The sequence below is a fragment of the Delphinapterus leucas genome, chromosome 1, assembly GCF_059928025.1.
Source record: "Delphinapterus leucas isolate spDelLeu-1000000601 "Yukka" chromosome 1, BTC_Dleu_Yukka2, whole genome shotgun sequence".
Lineage (NCBI taxonomy): Eukaryota > Metazoa > Chordata > Mammalia > Artiodactyla > Monodontidae > Delphinapterus > Delphinapterus leucas.
In genome coordinates, this window is record NC_143129.1 from 108,205,615 (window position 1) to 108,223,513 (window position 17,899).

Sequence of the window (17,899 nt, forward strand, 5' to 3'; positions counted from 1 at the left end):
TGCAAGAGCAGGGAGCAGCCCGTCAGCGCCCCCCTGACTGGTTCTCTACTACGTGCTGTGGCCCGGGGAGGGGACTGGCTGTGTGAAGTCACTGCCATCCAGGGGAGGCGGGGATGGTTGAAAGGGGCTCATTATGGATAACAGAAGACACTCCTCTTACACCTATCACTCAGAAATTCCAAGGGTTTTTTTTTTTTTAAGAGCTCTGTGCCAGGAACTGGGGATGAAGACCAAATATATATATTTTTTTCTTTTTTTAAGATTAGAAAGAGGTAGTGCTCTTTATTTTTTTTTCTAATATTTTTTTAAACAGAGTCACAGATTGATTGATTTTTGACTGCGTTGGGTCTTTGTTGCTGTGCATGGGCTTTCTCTAGTTGTGGCGAGCGGGGGCTACTCTTCGTTGCAGCGCGCGGGCTTCTCATTGCGGTGGCTTCTCTTGTTGTGGAGCACAGGCTCTAGGCAGGCGGGCTTCAGTAGTTGCGGCACGTGGGCTTCAGTAGCTGTGGCTCGCGGGCTCTAGAGCGCAGGCTCAGTAGTTGTGACGCACAGGCTTAGTTGCTCTGCGGCATGTGGGATCTTCCCAGACCAGGGATCGAACCCATGTCCCCTGCGTTGGCAGGTGGATTCTTAACCACTGCGCCACCGGGGAAGTCCCTATATTTCTTATTGTGTCACAATATAACAGGAGATCTTTTCCCGGAGGACAAGGGCTCATGGATCAAGAAAGATGTAGCTTTTATACATAAACTGGCCGTCACAGCGCCTGGCACTTAGTAGGCCTGCAAAACCAGTAATAGCCGTTATCATTATTATGTGTTCAGGGAATGAATGAATCATTTGAAGGGTGGAGTATGTGGCAGAGGACATTGGTAAATGACAGGGAAAAGGTAGTGTGGTAGGCGGCCTCCAAGTAGCTCCCAGTGACCCCCACCTCCTGGTATTCACGTCTTTGTGTAGCCCTCACCTGCACTGTTCCACAGTTGATCTGTGTTGACCAGTAGAATACAGCTGTGCTGAGAGCAGTGTTATGGAGAGGCCCACCTGGTGAAGAAGTGAGGCCTCCAGCCAACAGCCCATAAGAAACTAAAGAATCTTGTCATCAGCTACATGAGTGAGCTTGGAAGCAGATCCTCTTTACATGACTGTAGCTCCAGCCAGCAACTTAACTGTAAGCTGAGGATAGACCCTGGTCCAGCACCACCCAGCTAAGCCCCTCTCAAATTCTGACCTCCAGAAACCATATGAAATGTTCACTGTTTTAAGTGCAGTGTTTTCGGGTGATTTGTCACACAGTGATAGCTAGCTAATACAGGTGGTGTAGTAGAAGATGTTGGTGCCCCTTTGCCTACTTCAGAGCTTACCAGTAGCTTTAGACAGTTCCCTTAAACGCTATATCAGTTAGCTTTTGCTACATAAAAAACCACCCCAAATTCAGTGGTTTAAAGAAGTGACCATTTAGTTTGTGATTACAAGCTCAGCAATTTAGGCTAGGCTCACCTGAGTTGCCCTTCTGGGCTGGACTGGGTGAGGCTCACACGTGTCTCTGGTCAGCTGGTCAGCTGGCTGGGGGTTTGTTGATCTGGGGGTGCTCAATTGGATGACTCCTCTCTGCTCCACATGGCCTCTCATCCTTCAGCAGCCTGGCCTGGCCTTATTCACATGGTGGCAGCAGTTCTAAGAGTATAAGAGCAGATGCTGTAAGGTCTCCTGAGGCCCAGGCCAAGACCTCCTATAACCTTACAACCTCTGCTTTCTACTCCCCAAAAAGCCAGTCCAGATTCAAGGGGTAAAGAAATAGATTCCACCTCCTGATGGAAAGAACTGTGCAGTATTGTGGCCACTTTCATGTTCTGTGCAGCCCATCTGCAGTTTGCTAGCTCAGGCACCTCCAATCTCCCTGCCTCAATGCATTCTCTGGTCATGAGAGTGGGTTCATCTCTCATATGAAGCAAACCAGAAGGGCTGAGGAGTCAATGCCCTCAGGTCAGTCAACGAGGAAGGGAGATGATGAACAAATTCCCCAGCTTCCTAGCCCTTGATCAGATAACGCTAACGTGCATCTACACAGTCTCTCCGAGGGACCCAGGGAAATTGGACCAAGTTTCCCACAGTGGCCACCAGCTCATAAAGCACCCTTATAGGCATTCCTCCCTTCCCTGCCTCTCACATCCCCACTGCCCTACCTTGCTCTGAAGATCACCTCCCTCAGGGGATCTTGTACAACTTGCACCCAAATCCTATGTAAGTGTCTATCTACATCAGGTAGGCAGAAGTTAGATCACCCCTGATCTTATAGGCCAAGCTAATGAGTTGGAATTTATTCTGTAAGTGATTGGGCTTCTGAGAGTTTTAAGCAGGAGAAATCTGTATCTTAGAAACAAAATTAATGGCAGTGTAGGAACTCATATCCAGTTCCAGGAACTTCCAGGCCAGTGTTCTTAAGTCAACTTTACACTGTTTCAGGCTTTGCATGTAAGAATATGCAGGTCTTTTTTCCAAAAAATTCATTGATTTTTGAATAGATAATAAATACACATGGTGCAAAATTAGAAAAGCACGAAAGGTCAGATCTATTTTTATAAGCATTTTCACTGCCAAAGGAGCAGTTAAACAGCCATTGTTCCCAGAGTGTTTTCAACCACAGTAGAGCTTGGTTCCTTCAGAGGCTGCTCCTGGCCTGCCTCGTGCCCTTCCCGCTCCAGCAGCCTGGCCGGGGCTCTTGCGGCATCCACTGCTTGCAGACCTCTCTGCAGGAGATGAAACACTTGTCCTCCAGCTGGAGAAAAATTTTGACATTCTTGGTCCAGGGAAACTTGGTGGTGTTGGCAGATGTCAACATCCTCGGCAGATGCCATCTTTGCTCCCTGTCACCACAAATAATTGCAAGTTGGCTGAGCGCTACTCAAATGCATTAAGGTTTGTGGCTTGTTCTGACAGAAATCTAAAAAGTGCATAGTGAAGGCCAAGCCTGCAGCTTTTATCTGTCAGCTGGGGAGAGGAAGAGATAATGGTTCATAACACCTCAGGTCTTTACATTTCTCCCCAAGAGCTGCCATCTGTCCCTAATGTGAGAGAAGGAGTGCTCTGGGGTTAATTGCCCTGGATCAGCTAAACCATCTGCATTTATTTAAATCAAGTCCATAAATAGTTTTGGAGTGTCTCCTGTGGGCCAGCCTGGAGCTCAACTCTCTAGGGTGTTCAAGTAATCGTGAGCCACCAGCTCAGGCTCTCAAGGAGGCAGACTGGTGAGGTGGCAGGTCTGGTAGCTTTTGGAACAAGGCAGGCCTGCTGAGAACCCCAGCCCTACCACCGGCCAGCTGGGAGATTTGGGACAATTTAGTTGATCTCCCCAGAACCTTTGTTTCCTTACCTTTAAAATGGCTCCATTTATTGCACAGGGGCAGGTGAAAATCCCAAAGACAGTGCTTTGTTTCCCTCGCTTTTTCCTTGAGGAACTTACAAACTAGTCAGAGAAAGAAAACACACAAGTGAAAAGTAAAGAAAACATCTCTAAGAGATCATCAACAGTTCAAAATAAAACAAAGAAGGAAGAGAAAACAACAGAAGAAAAAAGAGAAGATATACACAGGGATGATGAATTGCCAAAGTATTTGTCTGCTAAGGCTGTAATAACAAAGTACCTCAGACTGGGTGGCTTAAACAGCAGAAATTTATTTTCCTCACAGTTCTGGAGGCTGGAAGTTCAAGAACGGGATGTCAGCAGGGTTGATTTCTTCTGAGGTCTATCTCCTTGCTTTATAGATAGCCATCTTCTCCCTGTGTCTTCACATGGCCTTTCTTCTGTACACGTCTGTGTCCTAATATCCTCTTCTTATAAAAACACCAGCCACATTAGTTTAGCATCCACCCATATAACTCATTTTACCTTAATTACCTCTTTAAAGGTCCTATCTCCAAATATAATCACATTCTGAAGTACTGGAGTGTAAGACTTCAACATCTGAATTTTGGGGGTAAACAGTTCAGCCCATAACAGGCAACATAATGTTTGCTCTAGATGTTGAGCAAGGGAGCAAAGCAGGGAGGGAAAACAAAAAGGTACTTCTGGTTTATAATCTTATTAGGTCTTAACTCAACATGGAATTGCAGTGCCTGGTGCATAGTAAGCATGCAATAGACATTTGTTCAGCAAATGTTCAAATAAATGAATAAATACCTTATACAGTTTTTGTCACTGGACTTTATGAAAGATGTACGCGGGCCTCTCACTGTTGTGGCCTCTCCCGTTGCGGAGCACAGGCTCCGGACGTGCAGGCTCAGCGGCCATGGCTCACGGGCCCATCCGCTCCACGGCATGTGGGATCTTCCCGGACCGGGGCACGAACCCATGTCCCCTGCATCGGCAGGCGGACGCTCAACAACTGCGCCACCAGGGAAGCCCAAGAACACCTTTTGATCTGTAAAGGCACAAGTCAAAAATGGGTGTGACAGTTTATGAAGCTATGAAAATCATGGATAGCAGTATTATAATCTTTAAATCTTCACCAAATATTGTGTTGTTAGGAGTCGATAGAGGATAACCTTTGAACTCAATGAAGTTTCAGAACATATGCAGAGAGAGAGAGAAGGCAAGAAAGAAAGAAGGTCCTATTTGTGATCAGTGCCCTTAGAGAGTTTCTTATCCTTTAAGACACTAGAGAATGAAAATATCACTAAGGAAGCTAGGGATTCAATGAGTTCTTGGGAGGCTGATTTCAGCGCAAGTTACTTCAGATTCCTTTGGGATTTTGACTTCTATGCTGGAGACAGACCACCGGCAGTGTGGATCACGGATCTAGACAAATGTCACATTTTCTGTGGTTTGATGTTCCTTCAGGGAACTTTTAATAAGCACCCACTATGCACCAGGCAGTGTTCTAGGGAGCAAAGACACTGCAGTCAAGAAGATGGTGTTCCAACCCTCAAGGAACCCCACCCTAGAGAGAAGCAGATATGTGAAGAGAGAAATTGTGGTTTATTGAGGTAACTTCCCTAATAAAAGTACAGTTTAAGTGCTTTATAACCTCAAAATTCTTGTGACAGTAACTAAATGGACAGGCTGTGCATTACAGGGACTTGACAATATTTGATAATTAAATGAATGGATAAAAAAAATACCTGGTAGAAGATACTAAGAGAACGGACTTAATGCCATATGTCCTTTGGGTTACTAGCATGAAACTTACCTATTTACTTTGGAAATTAAAAAGAAGTTGAATGTATAAAAGTTATTTGTCTTTCTCATTTTTTAACCCCCCCCTTCCCTACCTGCATTTTAGAACTTGCTAAGAACTCAGAAAATGTTTTTGGGTGGATAGATGAAAAGCTGGATGAATAAATGGGTAAAAGAATGACTGTTTTACCTCCAGAACTGGGCAGATTTTCCCAATAGAAATTTGTTCATCTTTGAAGGCTCACTATATCAATCAAGAAACCATTTCTGAGGTCTCTTTGTGTCGAAGTCCTGGAAACTGTCTTGATTCAAAAAGAAAGAAAATAACATTTCAGTTTCTGGAACCATTGCTTGTGAGTTTTAAAATCTGCATTAAATTCTATAGTGTGGGAAGATCTATAGAATGGCAAATGGCAGGCCAAAGGTTGTATTGACTAAATATTGATTTCAGCAGCACACACAGAAGGAAACCTCACGGCAGTGATTCCTCACTCTTTCCCTAATTGGAACGAGTTCATTTCAATCTGCGTGTTGCAGAGGAAGGCCATCTCTCTGAAGAGGCTCAACATAATTCCTAGGCCCTGGCATTCTTGCTGACATCACCAGGAATTTGGTGATTGGAGGGCAGAAGTCCAGGAAAGCATGTTGGGCCAGGACATCATTAATGACTTTTCCTTATGAGAACCTTAGTCTTAGTTCAATATTCATGAGAAAATAGTCCTGTGGCTTCATCAAATTGCTTCTCTCCCCATCTCCCTTTCCCCACCCTGACGCCCCATCCTCTCTCCACGAAGGTGAGACCCTGGAGTTGTCCAATACAGTAGCCAGTAGCCACATGTGACTATTTAAATTTAACTTAATTGCAATTAAATAACATTTAAAATGCAATTTCTCAGTCATACTAGGCACGTATCAAAAATTCTCAAAAGCCACATGTGTCTAGTGACTACCATAATGGACAATGCAGAGAACATTTCCATCACTACAGAAAGTTCTATTGAACTGCACTGCCCTAGAGGAAAAGGAGAATGAAGAGCTGAGGAGGAAGGTGGTAATTTTTAAGAAAACACCAATAACATGTAGACCAGCCACACAGGAGAAGGAACATTCTAGCAGGACGTTGCCACGAGACGTGCAACAAGAGGATAAAGGGTATAAAGTGGGGGAGAGGGTAAAAGCTCTGGGATCAGAAGCCAGGTTTCACCCTGGTTCTACCACCCACCAAGTGTGTAGCCGGGAGCAAGTTATGTGAACTCTCTGAGCCTCAGCCTCTTCATCAAGGAAATGGTAGTAATAGTTTTTATGCCATAGGGTTGATGTAAGAATTCCTGAGACAGTTAGTATCAAGTACATAGCCTATGGCCTGACATATGGAAAAAGCTCGACAATGGTAAGACAGATGGGAGTTCGTTGAGGCACAGGAAGCAAGAAGGAGACTTAAAGAAGGAAAAGACAAGACATAGAGATAAGACAGCCAGCCTAGGAAGAAGAAATGTCTACAGGGTTACAAAGTGGACCTAAGTGGCTAGCACAGTTACAGTGGCTGGAGGGCAGACAGCAATAGGACAGAGCACCAGAAGGCAGCTGGGCCTCTAGACACCTGAGGGGCACAGAGGAAGATCCTCTTGGCCTCAGGATTACAGAGCTGAGCCAGGTGGTGGCAAAAATCACCTGTGATTGGTAGTCGTCCTGCCCATCTGGGGCAGCAGGAACTGCACTGCTAATTGGAGCTTAGCTGTACTCATGTTTATGCCACTGATAGTGTTCAAGAGACCCAGAGAGGTGTGGAACAGACGTGGCTTTCCGGGGACAGGCGGAGTGAGCCAGGGCTGGGCCTGGAGAGGCCAGAGGTCAAGGTGATGCAGGGTATTAGGGTAAATGGAAGGGGATGACGTTTATTCAGTACCTGCCACAGTGTTCACTCGCCTGTCCAATTGCACCCTACAGAAGTTCTGAGATGGGCACCCCCATTTGTGGAAAAAGAAAATGGGGCTCAGCTGGGTGAAGGAACTTGCCCAGGTCACACAGCGGGTAAAGGACAGATTTAGGATCCTGTGGCGTCAAATTGCAAAGCCTATGCAAATCTGCTGTGGAAGATTTTAAACTCTGAGGAAGGCAAAGCAGTAGAGATGCACAGAGAGCATTTGAAAAGCGTTGGCGATACATTTATTCATTACCACACAAGTCCAATGCCATGTCAATGCTGTGGGACCCCAAACATGAATACGACAGGTTCCTCCCTGTCTCCAAGGTACCGGCATAACAGTGAGGGAGACAAGCCAAGAGCAAAATAAGGACAACTAAAGGTAAAGTGCTCAAACCCATTCATTCAAGAAATACTCTTTTTGGGCTTCCCTGGTGGCGCAGTGGTTGAGAGTCCGCCTGCTGATGTAGGGGACACGGGTTCGTGCCCCGGTCCGGGAAGATCCCACATGCTGTGGAGCAGCTGGGCCCGTGAGCCATGGCCACTGAGCCTGCGCATCCAGAGCCTGTGCTCCGCAATGGGAGAGGCCACAACAGTGAGAGGCCCGCGTACCGCCAAAAAAAAAAAAGAAATACTCTTTTAATTGAGTACCTACTATGTGCCAGGCACTGTGCTAGGCTCTGGGGGTACTATGGTATGCCGTGGAAAATTGTTTAGAAAAACGGTGGCATTCTCCCCTTCCCATTATCCAAGTCCCTTTGCAGTGTGACTTTTCGCCTCCTCCCTTTAGAGGTTGTGTCTATTTCTCCACTTCTGAATCTGGGCTGGGCTTGTGACTTGCCTTGACCAATAGAAAGTGGCAGAAGTGACACTGTACCTTTTCCAAATCTTTCCAGAGGCCTTGTGCTCTTGAAACCCTAGAGCTGCCATGCAGACACGCCCTGCCTAGGCTGCTGAATAATGAGAGACACAGGCCCGTTCACTTTCATTGTCCTAGCGGATGGCCAGCCACCCTGCCAGACAGAGGAGGGAGACCATTTCAGGCCCATCAGCCTCAGCTAACCTAAGAACTGATGCCAGGTGCATGAGCAAGCCTGGCTGGATCAGCAGAGCCTGGTCCAGGTCAGCAGGACTCTGATGACCCATAGACACTTGAGGAATAATAAATGAGCACTTTTGTTTTAAAAGCCACTAAGTTTTCATTTGGTTTGTTTTATACCAAAAACTGACTGATACATGAGCAAAGCAGATACCTGTTCTCAAGAAGCTTATGGTCCAATGGACCATAAACTTTAATCACAAACTCCTACAGATATATGTCAAGGGAAAGGAATCATTAAGCCAGCCTCCCACGATGGTCCCCAGTGACTCCCGCCTCCTGGTATTCAGACCATGTGTAGTCTCCTCCCACACCGTGCCAGGGTTGGTCTGCTTGGCCAATAGCATATGGCAGAAAGTCTGATGTGTCCCTTCTAAGATTAGGTTACAAAAGACCGCAGCTACTGTTTTGGGTTCCTTCTCTCTCTTTCTGATCATTGATTCTGGGAGAAGCCAGCTTCCACATGCTACGGACACTCAGGCACCCCACGGAGAGGCCATGCCAACAGCCTGATAGGCACTGAGGTCTACCAAGTGCCAAGTGAGTAAGCTGTTGGGGGGATCCTCCAGCTCCAATGGCTGGAGCCCAGGCTGACCGCTTGGATGTAACCTCTTGAGAGACCCTGACCCAGAACCATCTGGCTAAGCTGCTCCCAGATTCCTGACACAAAGAGACTGTGAGATAACAAATGTTTGCCATTTTAAGCTGGTAGGTTTTGGGGGTAATTTGTTACACAGCGACAGATAACAAAAGGAGTTAACTAGACAAAGCAGATGGAGGAGGTGGAATGTTCCAGACAGAGGGAATAGCATGACCCAAGGTCCTACGGTAAGAGCATATATAGCACATTTGAGAAACTGAAGGAGGACCATGTGGCAGGAGTTCAGAGAGCAAGCGTGACACTGCATGAAACTGAAAGGTCAGTGGAGACCAGAGCCGAAAGGTGTGGCCTAGTGAGTCTTACTAAGAAGTTTTCTTTTGGGACAATAAGAAACTAGATTATTAGGGGACCAGGCCTTGGGGCCCCAGGAAGTCCAGGTCCTTCGACTCGTGAGGTGAAGAGGGTAGCAGCACAGTGAAAAGAATACCGTCCTTCTTTGGCCTTAATCGTGAATTGTAACTATTAGAATTGGGGAAAACCCTTTAGAAACCAAGTCAGGCATCCTCAGTAGGGGCTGCACTTCATCTCCCGTGAGGTCCAGGTACCCTGGGGGTCAGTGGTGTGCTGGGGCTGGGGTGGGCAGCAGAGGAGGGCGGGAGTAAAGAAAGAGTGTGGAAAAGAGAGAAAAATGGCAGGAAGGAGGAGCCAGAAAGGAGAAGGCAGAGAGGGAAGGCCAGTGTCAGGGGAGGTGAGAGAGGGACAAGGTGCCACAGAGAAGCATAGGGAGTCTGCGAAACGGTCACTTAAAGAGAGTTAGAGGGCTTCCCTGGTGGCGCAGTGGTTGAGAGTCCACCTGCCGATGCAGGGGACACGGGTTCGTGCCCCGGTCCGGGAAGATCCCACATGCCGTGGAGCGGCTAGGTCCGTGAGCCATGGCCGCTGAGCCTGTGTGTCCACAGCCTGTGCTCCGCAACGGGAGAGGCCACAACAGTGAGAGGCCCGCGTACCAAAAAAAAAAGAGAGTTACAAACATAGAGCGGGTGTAGGAGGCTCTTGGAGACACTGGTGTTCAGAAACCTGAAAAACTCAGCCATGAAGCAGTGTGTGTTAAGAGTTCAAGGAGTGGAACGGTCACTTCAATGGAAAATAAACAGATGGAGAGGAAAGGGAGGTAAGTGGGATTAGGGGAGCAGCTAACCCTGGGCTGGAACACAGTCACGGTTCAGGAATTTGAATTCACAGCCGTCACTCAGGGCTGCACTTTGGGGAATGGTTCTCAGCCTTACCAGCCATCCTTTAGGGAAGAGTGATGAGATTTGCAGCTGAGGGGTTGTGCAGAGCTCGGTGGGTTCTTCAGGCTCTGCACTGAGTTCTCGGATTAGCCCTGCTAGGATAAGTTCTCTCCAAATTAGTGATGCTGGGGTTTTAATCCTCCCCACTCAGAAGTACCCTTCAAGGGGCAAAGGAAGAGGTGGCAAAAACCTGAACCATGAGGGGAAGGCTTCTCCAGCCCCAGCTGTGCCAGGCACAGCATAGCTATGCTTGCCCGGCTTCCAGGATGACCCTTCCAGCAGGTGCAAGACACACAAGGGAAGAATCCACCTCTTGGCCACCCTCTCTTGGGTTTCAACATCTCACTCGTCCATACCCTGTCCCACGAGGAATGGATTTGTACTGTTTTGAAAATACTGGGGCTCCTGGACTCACTTCATTCCCTTGTGGATTTGGTCAAGCTGGCCTAACCTTTTTTTTTGTCTCGTGAAAAGGAATCTGAAGATATGTGTTCCCTAAAACAGCTTTGCAGAAGGAAAGCAAAGCAAACACAGCACTGAGCAGATCTATTTATTTTGTGACTTAATTATGGAAAGATAACATATTTTTTTCCTGTTTTCAAAAGTATATATTTGAGATAGAGATGTGAAAGAATTACATGCTGTTCCATCAAGGAAATAGATTCCACCGAGATAACGGTATAGAAGCAAAACTCCAGTTCTTACAGAGAAAGGTTACGTTGATCAGATAAAGAATTTTTTCCCACCAATCTAAAGTTGTAAATGATAAATAGAATTTTTTTTAAAAAAACGCAACAGCTTTTCCATCTAAATTACGCGCAGGCTCAGCGGCCATGGCTCACGGGCCCAGCCGCTCCGCGGCATGTGGGATCTTCCCGTACCATGGTACGAACCTGCGTCCCCTGAATCGGCAGCAGACTCTCAACCACTGCGCCACCAGGGAAGCCCTAAATTGCCTTCTTTTTTCTCTTTCCATCTCTAGTCCAGGAGATATTCCCCTCCTTCCTCCTTGCTGTTCTGTGTGGGAACTGAGAAGAGGGCTGCCTGCTGAGCCCTCACCAGGGCCAGTCCTCATCCAACGCCAGTGGTTGAAGACATCCCTGTACAGGGTCCCCTACACAGAGGCAGAGGGCTCTCTGTTCTGGGAACCTCTGCAAACACCTGCACAGACCACAGCTGTGCTCCACTGAAGCGCAAGGGACCCGTTTTAAGACAAAGTGTGTGTCACAGTGTCGGCGCTGGCTCAAAACCACTTCCCGGTTAGGCAGATTCATTGGCCTCTGTTTCCCTTGAGGGTGCTTTGAACAGACCACAGACTGGGAGGATCAGAAGGAAGGGAAAAGAGACGTGGCCGTAAATCAGTGTAGTCTCTCCAACTCTTGGGGTCAGAAAGCCGGTCCTGCTGAAAGGACAAGGGAAACATCCTCACCTCGGGGAAGGCCTGGTGTTACCTCATGCGCCTCACAGTCAGGGGCCCTCAGGAAGCCCGTGACAGTGCTTGTCCCTTCCTTCTCCCTGGCTTCGAACCAGAAGCTTTTGGAAGGAAAAAGCTCTGACTTCATCCGGCTCCCCTGCCCTCCCTTGTCTAAACACAGGGAGTTCTTTTTTCAGGTGATTGTGGCTCTTCTCCTAGTGATTCTTTTCATTGCCTTCTTCCAATGTGCAATCAGTTCTCCTGATACAAATTGTGTGACCCCTGTTTTAATAAGCTTAGAAGCTGATCCCGCACAAGCATCAACAGAAAGCATCTGGGTATTCTAATCACGGCCAGCTCTCGCTGAGAAAGAGAACAGCCTGCCAGCCTCCTCCTGCTGTGTGCTGGGCACAGCCCTGGGAGGGGCTAAGGCAGCCCCAGGACCCCATGGTGCTTTGGAAAGAAAGAAGTAATTCCAGCTAGTTCAGGCGTTTAGTGGATTATTGCAATGATCTTTTCATGTGGCTTTCAACATGGTTTGTGAATAGGGTCAGTTATATGAGGGACTTTATGTTGGTGACATTGCAAAGATAGAAGGGGGAACTGAAACCGGTTTCTGTCAGTCAGAAGTTTCATTCGACCAGTACAATTTCAGAATTCACAACAAGTATTTTTTTTTTTTTCGAAGTTCTTTACATCCTCTGAGGGTAACGGATGCTGAGGAGAAAAGTTGTGAGCTAAAAACATGGAGATGAAAAAGATCATGACAACTTGCCCAGGACCCACTGTTGGTTGGATCTGGGAAAGGGCTATGTGAAGCGGTGAGTGTTACGGGAGCACCAGGCACAGCCAGGTCTTGGAAGTGAAGTTAGGATGGTTTTTGGATTCAGCCTACTGCCTGTTCTTTGACACACAGAGGGTTCACTTTCACATTAGCCCCATCCACCAGAGCCCAGATGCAGTGTGTCTGGGGTTTTAATTGTTTTGTAAGCCTCTGGGTGAGGCTGTGAGAAGTGGTGAGAAGTGGCCTGGGGACAGAGTTGAGAAGTCTGCTCATTACTGAACGTCATGGTTCAGGGAGCAGTTCTTATCCTTTTCTCCATTCAAGTTCTACACAAGTGAGCAGTAAAAGGGAGCTGCTTATCTCCTTCCTTTATTTTAGCAGCCCCTGAAGTTCCGTTTCCTTCTTGAAACCTCTGACTCAATGGCTGGAGGAATGCTTCTCCACCCCATCCTGTCTACACAGGCCACTTTCGTGACTCCCCTTCACTCGTCACCTTGCAAAGCATGCTCAGTTCATTGCTTCTACACACTACCATTTCCTTCTTTGTTTATTTTACATATGTTGGTCACCTGTTGCTTAGGTAAGATTTAAATCTGGCTCTGTTGGTATGGTCAGTCTTTGATTATTCCCAGAAGTATGTTATAGCCATTTAAGCATGCGATATTATTATTTTTTCTTTTCAATAATAACATTTGGCTAATCATTAAAGCATGTGGTGGTGGTCACCTGTCAGTCTCAGGTTTGAATGATCTGGGCTCGGGAACTATCATTATTACTATCATCACCATTTTAAAGCATGATCACTTATTCTGGATTATGTATATCTACTACATTTGAATAATTGTTATTGTTTTTATTACTGAATAATTTTTATTGTTTTCTTATTGCTTTTTATTACTGAGCTAACTCCCAGAACATAGATATTTTATAAGATAGAAAAGCACCCTTTTGGTGTATATGCTTTTAGTGTATTTTTCAATGTATATAGATTTATTTTCTTCTCAACAATAATGGTATACCGTGGTCTGTTTTAGAGTCTGTCATTTCACTTAGTAAGAGATCATGAATATAGTTCCATATCACAATTCTTTTATAACAGAGATTTTAATGACTGTGTAGTATTCTGTTATATAGATTTCATGTAACCAATCTCCTATTATTGTACATTTACTTTTAAAACATTTATATAAGTATTTACTATGTGCCAGGCACTGCTTTAAGCTCTGTACAGATATTAACTCGTTTAACCCTCATAATAACCCTATGATGTAAGTACTGTTATTATCCCCATTTTGTAGGTAAAGAACCTGAGATTAAATAACTTGTCCAAGGTCATACGACTTTGTAAGTGGTAGAGCCAAATTCAAACTCAGACTGTTTTGTTCCTAATCACAACATTTTCCTCGCCTCCCTCTACTTCTACTGAAAGGTAAAGGCCTTCTTTACCTGGGAGAAAGGCTCGATCTACATAAGACAGCTCTGGAGAAAAAAAGGAACTGCTGTACTGTGAGTCACTGTTACTTAGAATTCTATCATCAGCTGTTGAGACAATAGGCAAAGAGGCATCTGGGCGGCATGGGCAGTGTGAGCTCAGCCGCCCCGGCAGGCAATCCCAGGAGAGGCTGCAGGCCCAGGTCCAACCACCCCGAGGCCTGGGTCACTCACCCTCTGACAGAACCACGGAAAGCAGCCCCAGCCTTGCCTGTGCTACCTTAACTTCCTCACACCAAACCGAGAAGCCTGTAGGAGCTGCTGCATCTGACCAAAGTCAACCTGGGAGGAGGGAGACAGGCAAGGTAGGAAGCAGCCTGGCTGTCTGCTGCTTTGCCCCACAGTGCCGGCAATGCTGAGCCAGTGAAGCTGTGGCCCGGGCGGCAGGGTGGTGCTGATCTAGCCTAGGAAGTGACTACTTCCGGGGCAGCATCTGGAGCTTAGGAGAATCCCCTGACTAACCTGCAGAGGCTCCGGGGTGGTTGTTTCCTGGGTGATTCTGGATCCTTATTGGTCATTGCCTCGAGGCTGGGCTTTGGATTTGGCTCCCTTTTTTCCTATCCTCTCCCTTCCGGTAATGATAATCTAATGTCATCACTAGCAATGATAATCATTCTGTTTTACTTATTTAATTCTAACTTATTTAGTTCTCACAACAGCACTGTGAGATAGAACAATAGTTAACAATAATTATCCTAATTTTAGGGATGAAGAAAGGGAGCCACAGAGAGGTTAGGTAACCTGACACAGGTGAAAGGGTGTCAGGTGTGGGGAACACCACAGAAATGTGACCTCGACCTGAACCTGCACCCCAAAACAGGCCACCACGCTCTGGGCCTCAGGAAGCAGCTGTGGCTAGAAGGGGAACACTAGCTGAGCCATCTTGCGCCCCTTAATCCCATCCCCTGTGGGAAAAGAAGCAATAGGAATTTGATGAGGAGGAGTGTTAACGGCTGGAGGGGGTTAGAAGTTGTGTTTTATATAAGCACCTTAGGCAGTCGTGTGCAGGAGCTCAGAGGAGATTTATGTGAAACAACCTTCATGCGTCTCTCCCTGGGAGGTCTATCAGTTTGCCTTTATTCCTTCTGTTACAAAAGAACCTGGAAAACACACACGCCACATCCAACGTCAGTGTCAGAGGATGTATTGGTCTGGAGAGGCATGGTTATCACTGCAGTCCTAGCAACTCCCCCTCTAAATGCTCAAGATCAGGATGTTTAGATACTGCACAGTTCACAAGGTCCTCTGGCACACACGAACCCTACACTTTGGGTTCCCTCCTGAGTTAAGGCTCCACCTTCTTCTCCTAGCTGTAGCAGCAACCCTGGGTGGAGCTGGAACCAACTTACCAATTTAGGAAGTTCGTTGGCTTAATTTGACAACAATCTAAAGAATACAGGAAAGAATCTTTAAGTGGAATTAGGTGAGACTGGCAAAAACTGGCTTTCCTGTCCCTAAATGATTATTGGGGTATGTCTACTGTATTTTGGAGTTTGTTTGCTTTTTTTTAAAGAAAGGATGCATTGTTTTTTCTGCCAAAGTCCTTGAAGACAGCTCCCCAAAATAGAAATGCCGTGTTCACTAGGCTTTAAAAAATACAAAGAATTGCTGCTATCCTAGTCAGAGCCACAGTGATGTTATCCCTGGATTAATGAGGTAACCCCCTCTGCAGTCTATTCTTCCCACTATGAGCAGACCAAGCACTTAAAAGGGCAATAGGTCAGGTCACTGTCCTGCATAAGAGCCTGCAGTGACTCTCCATCACGTCCAGATAGGGTCCCAAGCCCTCCCAGGGCGTCTCTGTGGAGAGGCAGCACTGTACAGGGCCTACGCGTCCCACAGCCAGTGCACATCCTAGCTCTGTCCGCTCAGGAGCTGTGTGACTTTGGCTAAAGTGTCTACTTCTCTATGTCTGTGTCCTCATCTGTGAAAAGAGGGTGATAGAACTGACCTCATGGACACCTGGCATACGGCACTCATTGGCCGCCGGCTGTTTTTATTGTTCCTTTTGACCTCACCCTTCTCCATTCTCCCCAGCCTCCAGCTGAGTACGCTCCGGTCACACTAACCTTCCTGTTCCTCGAATTTGCCAGACTCACGCCTACATTTGGACCTTTGCCCCAGGGTGCCCGGAACTGTCTGCCCACCCTCATCCCCGCACCCTCACCCAGGCCTGTGAGATGTTGGTTCCTTCTCATTTGGGGGTTTCAACTCAAGACACCTCCTCAGAGAGGGCTTCCCTGACCGCCCAGACGAAATTAGCCCCAGTCACTCTAGCTCACTGCTGTCCTGTGGAGATTTCTATGATGATGCAAATGTTCTGTAGCTATACCACTAGCTGCTAGCCATAGGGGGCTCTTCAGGACCTGAAATGTGGCTAGTGTGAACTGAAGAACTGAATATTTGATTTTATTCAATTTCAATCAAGTTGGACTTAAATGTAAATAACTGTGTGTAGCTCATGGCTGCCGTGCTGGACAGCATAGCTCTAGCCCTTACCTGACTTCGCGATGTTCAACGCACTCACCTCTCCCTGAACTTATCTTGCTGACCTGTTGTCTGCTGTTTATGGTCTGTCTCCCCAGCTAAAGCATGCGCTCGGTGGAAGTGGGGTCTTTCCTGCGTTGTTCACCACTGTGTCCCCCATCAGCCGTGCCTAAGAAAAGTGTCTGGTTCTTTGTTGGGGCTCATGAAGAGAATGAATGAATGGGCATATAAAAGTACTTTGTAAACCATAATGCATTATATAAATGTACTGTATATTATCATTATATGCATATGTAATAGGAAAGCCTGTGTAGGTGTTCCACTTTTAGAAAAATTCCTCGCATGAGTGCACACACACGCAAACACACACACACAAAGCTGATCTTTAAAAAGTGAATAATTTTTAAAAATGATAGTTTTTGGGCTTCCCTGGTGGCGCAGTGGTTGAGGGTCCGCCTGCCAATGCAGGGGACACGGGTTCGTGCCCCGGTCCAGGAAGATCCCACATGCCGCGGAGCGGCTGGGCCCGTGAGCCATGGCCGCTGAGCCTGCGCGTCTGGAGCCTGTGCACCGCGACGGGGGAGGCCACAACAGTGAGAGGCCCGCGTACCACAAAAAAAAAAAAAAAAGATAGTTTTCTTATTTTATGAATGTATTCTTTATCTCTCCAAATAAGATCCCTCACCACAGAGAGCAGGATGCTTCACGGGTCTCTGGGCCTGTTTGCCTTCTTCCCAGAGACCACAGCTCTGGGCTTGACCGGGATTAGCCCTAAAGCCTCTGAAGTGCACGGGTAGCTGCCACTCTGACTGTAATGAAAACATGAGTATTCCCAAGGGTATTGCAGAATTCTTGAAATTAAAAACAAGGTGGGAGCAGGCCCTCTCCTTCCTATGGGAGTAGCTAAAGCAGAAGCGCTGAAATACGATGCCCGGGGCTCCTAGGAGGGGTGGGAGCTATTCGGTTCCGTGCCACTGGCCAGTGTGTGGTTTCCAAAGAGGACCTGGGCTGTTATCTGACCTCCGTCTTAATGAAGTGTCGTGGCCCACGGCTGCCTCTGAGGGAGCGCTGGGACTGGAGCAGCAGAGACAAATCAGGGACAGGGCACATCATTTTTCCACCAGGCAGGACCTGGGCCTCAGCCAAGTGACTCCACAGACTTCTGCAGGAGCTGGTGGCCACGGTAGCCACTTCCATTGCTCAAAGCCAGGAGCCAGGTCCGAGAACCAGATCAGCTTGCTGTGCACAGCTGGCCATGTACCTCCCCTGACCCTGGGCCTGAGCTGATAAGTTGAGGGCACAGAGAAGAGACAGTCTGCAGCTGTTTTTCAGATTTTTCTAGCCCATGTGCTTGGATTTCTGGTCAACGTTCTCCCTCCCTACATAAAATCTGCCCCATCCTCCCACCCCCCTATACACACCACTACATCTAGACACATACTTTCTTCCTATAACATCAAACAGGATTCTCAGACCGTGTAAAGGAAGTATTAGCAGGGGTGCGGCTTCAGGAAGGCATCTGTTGCAGTGGTGTGGATGTGATGGGAGTGGGATGTGTACAAGGGCATGTGTGTTGGCCCCAAGACTTTCCACCGTGACGATGTCTCCTCTCAGGTTCAGGTGGGAGGGGT

The 17,899-nt window shown here is 47.2% G+C and overlaps 1 protein-coding gene across 2 annotated transcripts in view; it reads left to right on the forward strand.

The window, feature by feature from the left end:
* BCAR3 (BCAR3 adaptor protein, NSP family member) overlaps positions 1-17,899 on the forward strand; it is a 156,982-nt gene that overhangs the window by 447 nt on the left and 138,636 nt on the right. The window contains exon 1 of one of the 2 annotated variants that reach the window (XM_022553343.3): positions 13,295-14,086. The exons of the other annotated variant lie outside the window; for it this stretch is intronic. The gene's annotated coding sequence lies outside the window, so the exon portion shown is untranslated. Of the gene's footprint in view, positions 1-13,294; positions 14,087-17,899 lie in introns of those variants that run through there. 2 annotated transcript variants of the gene reach the window in all.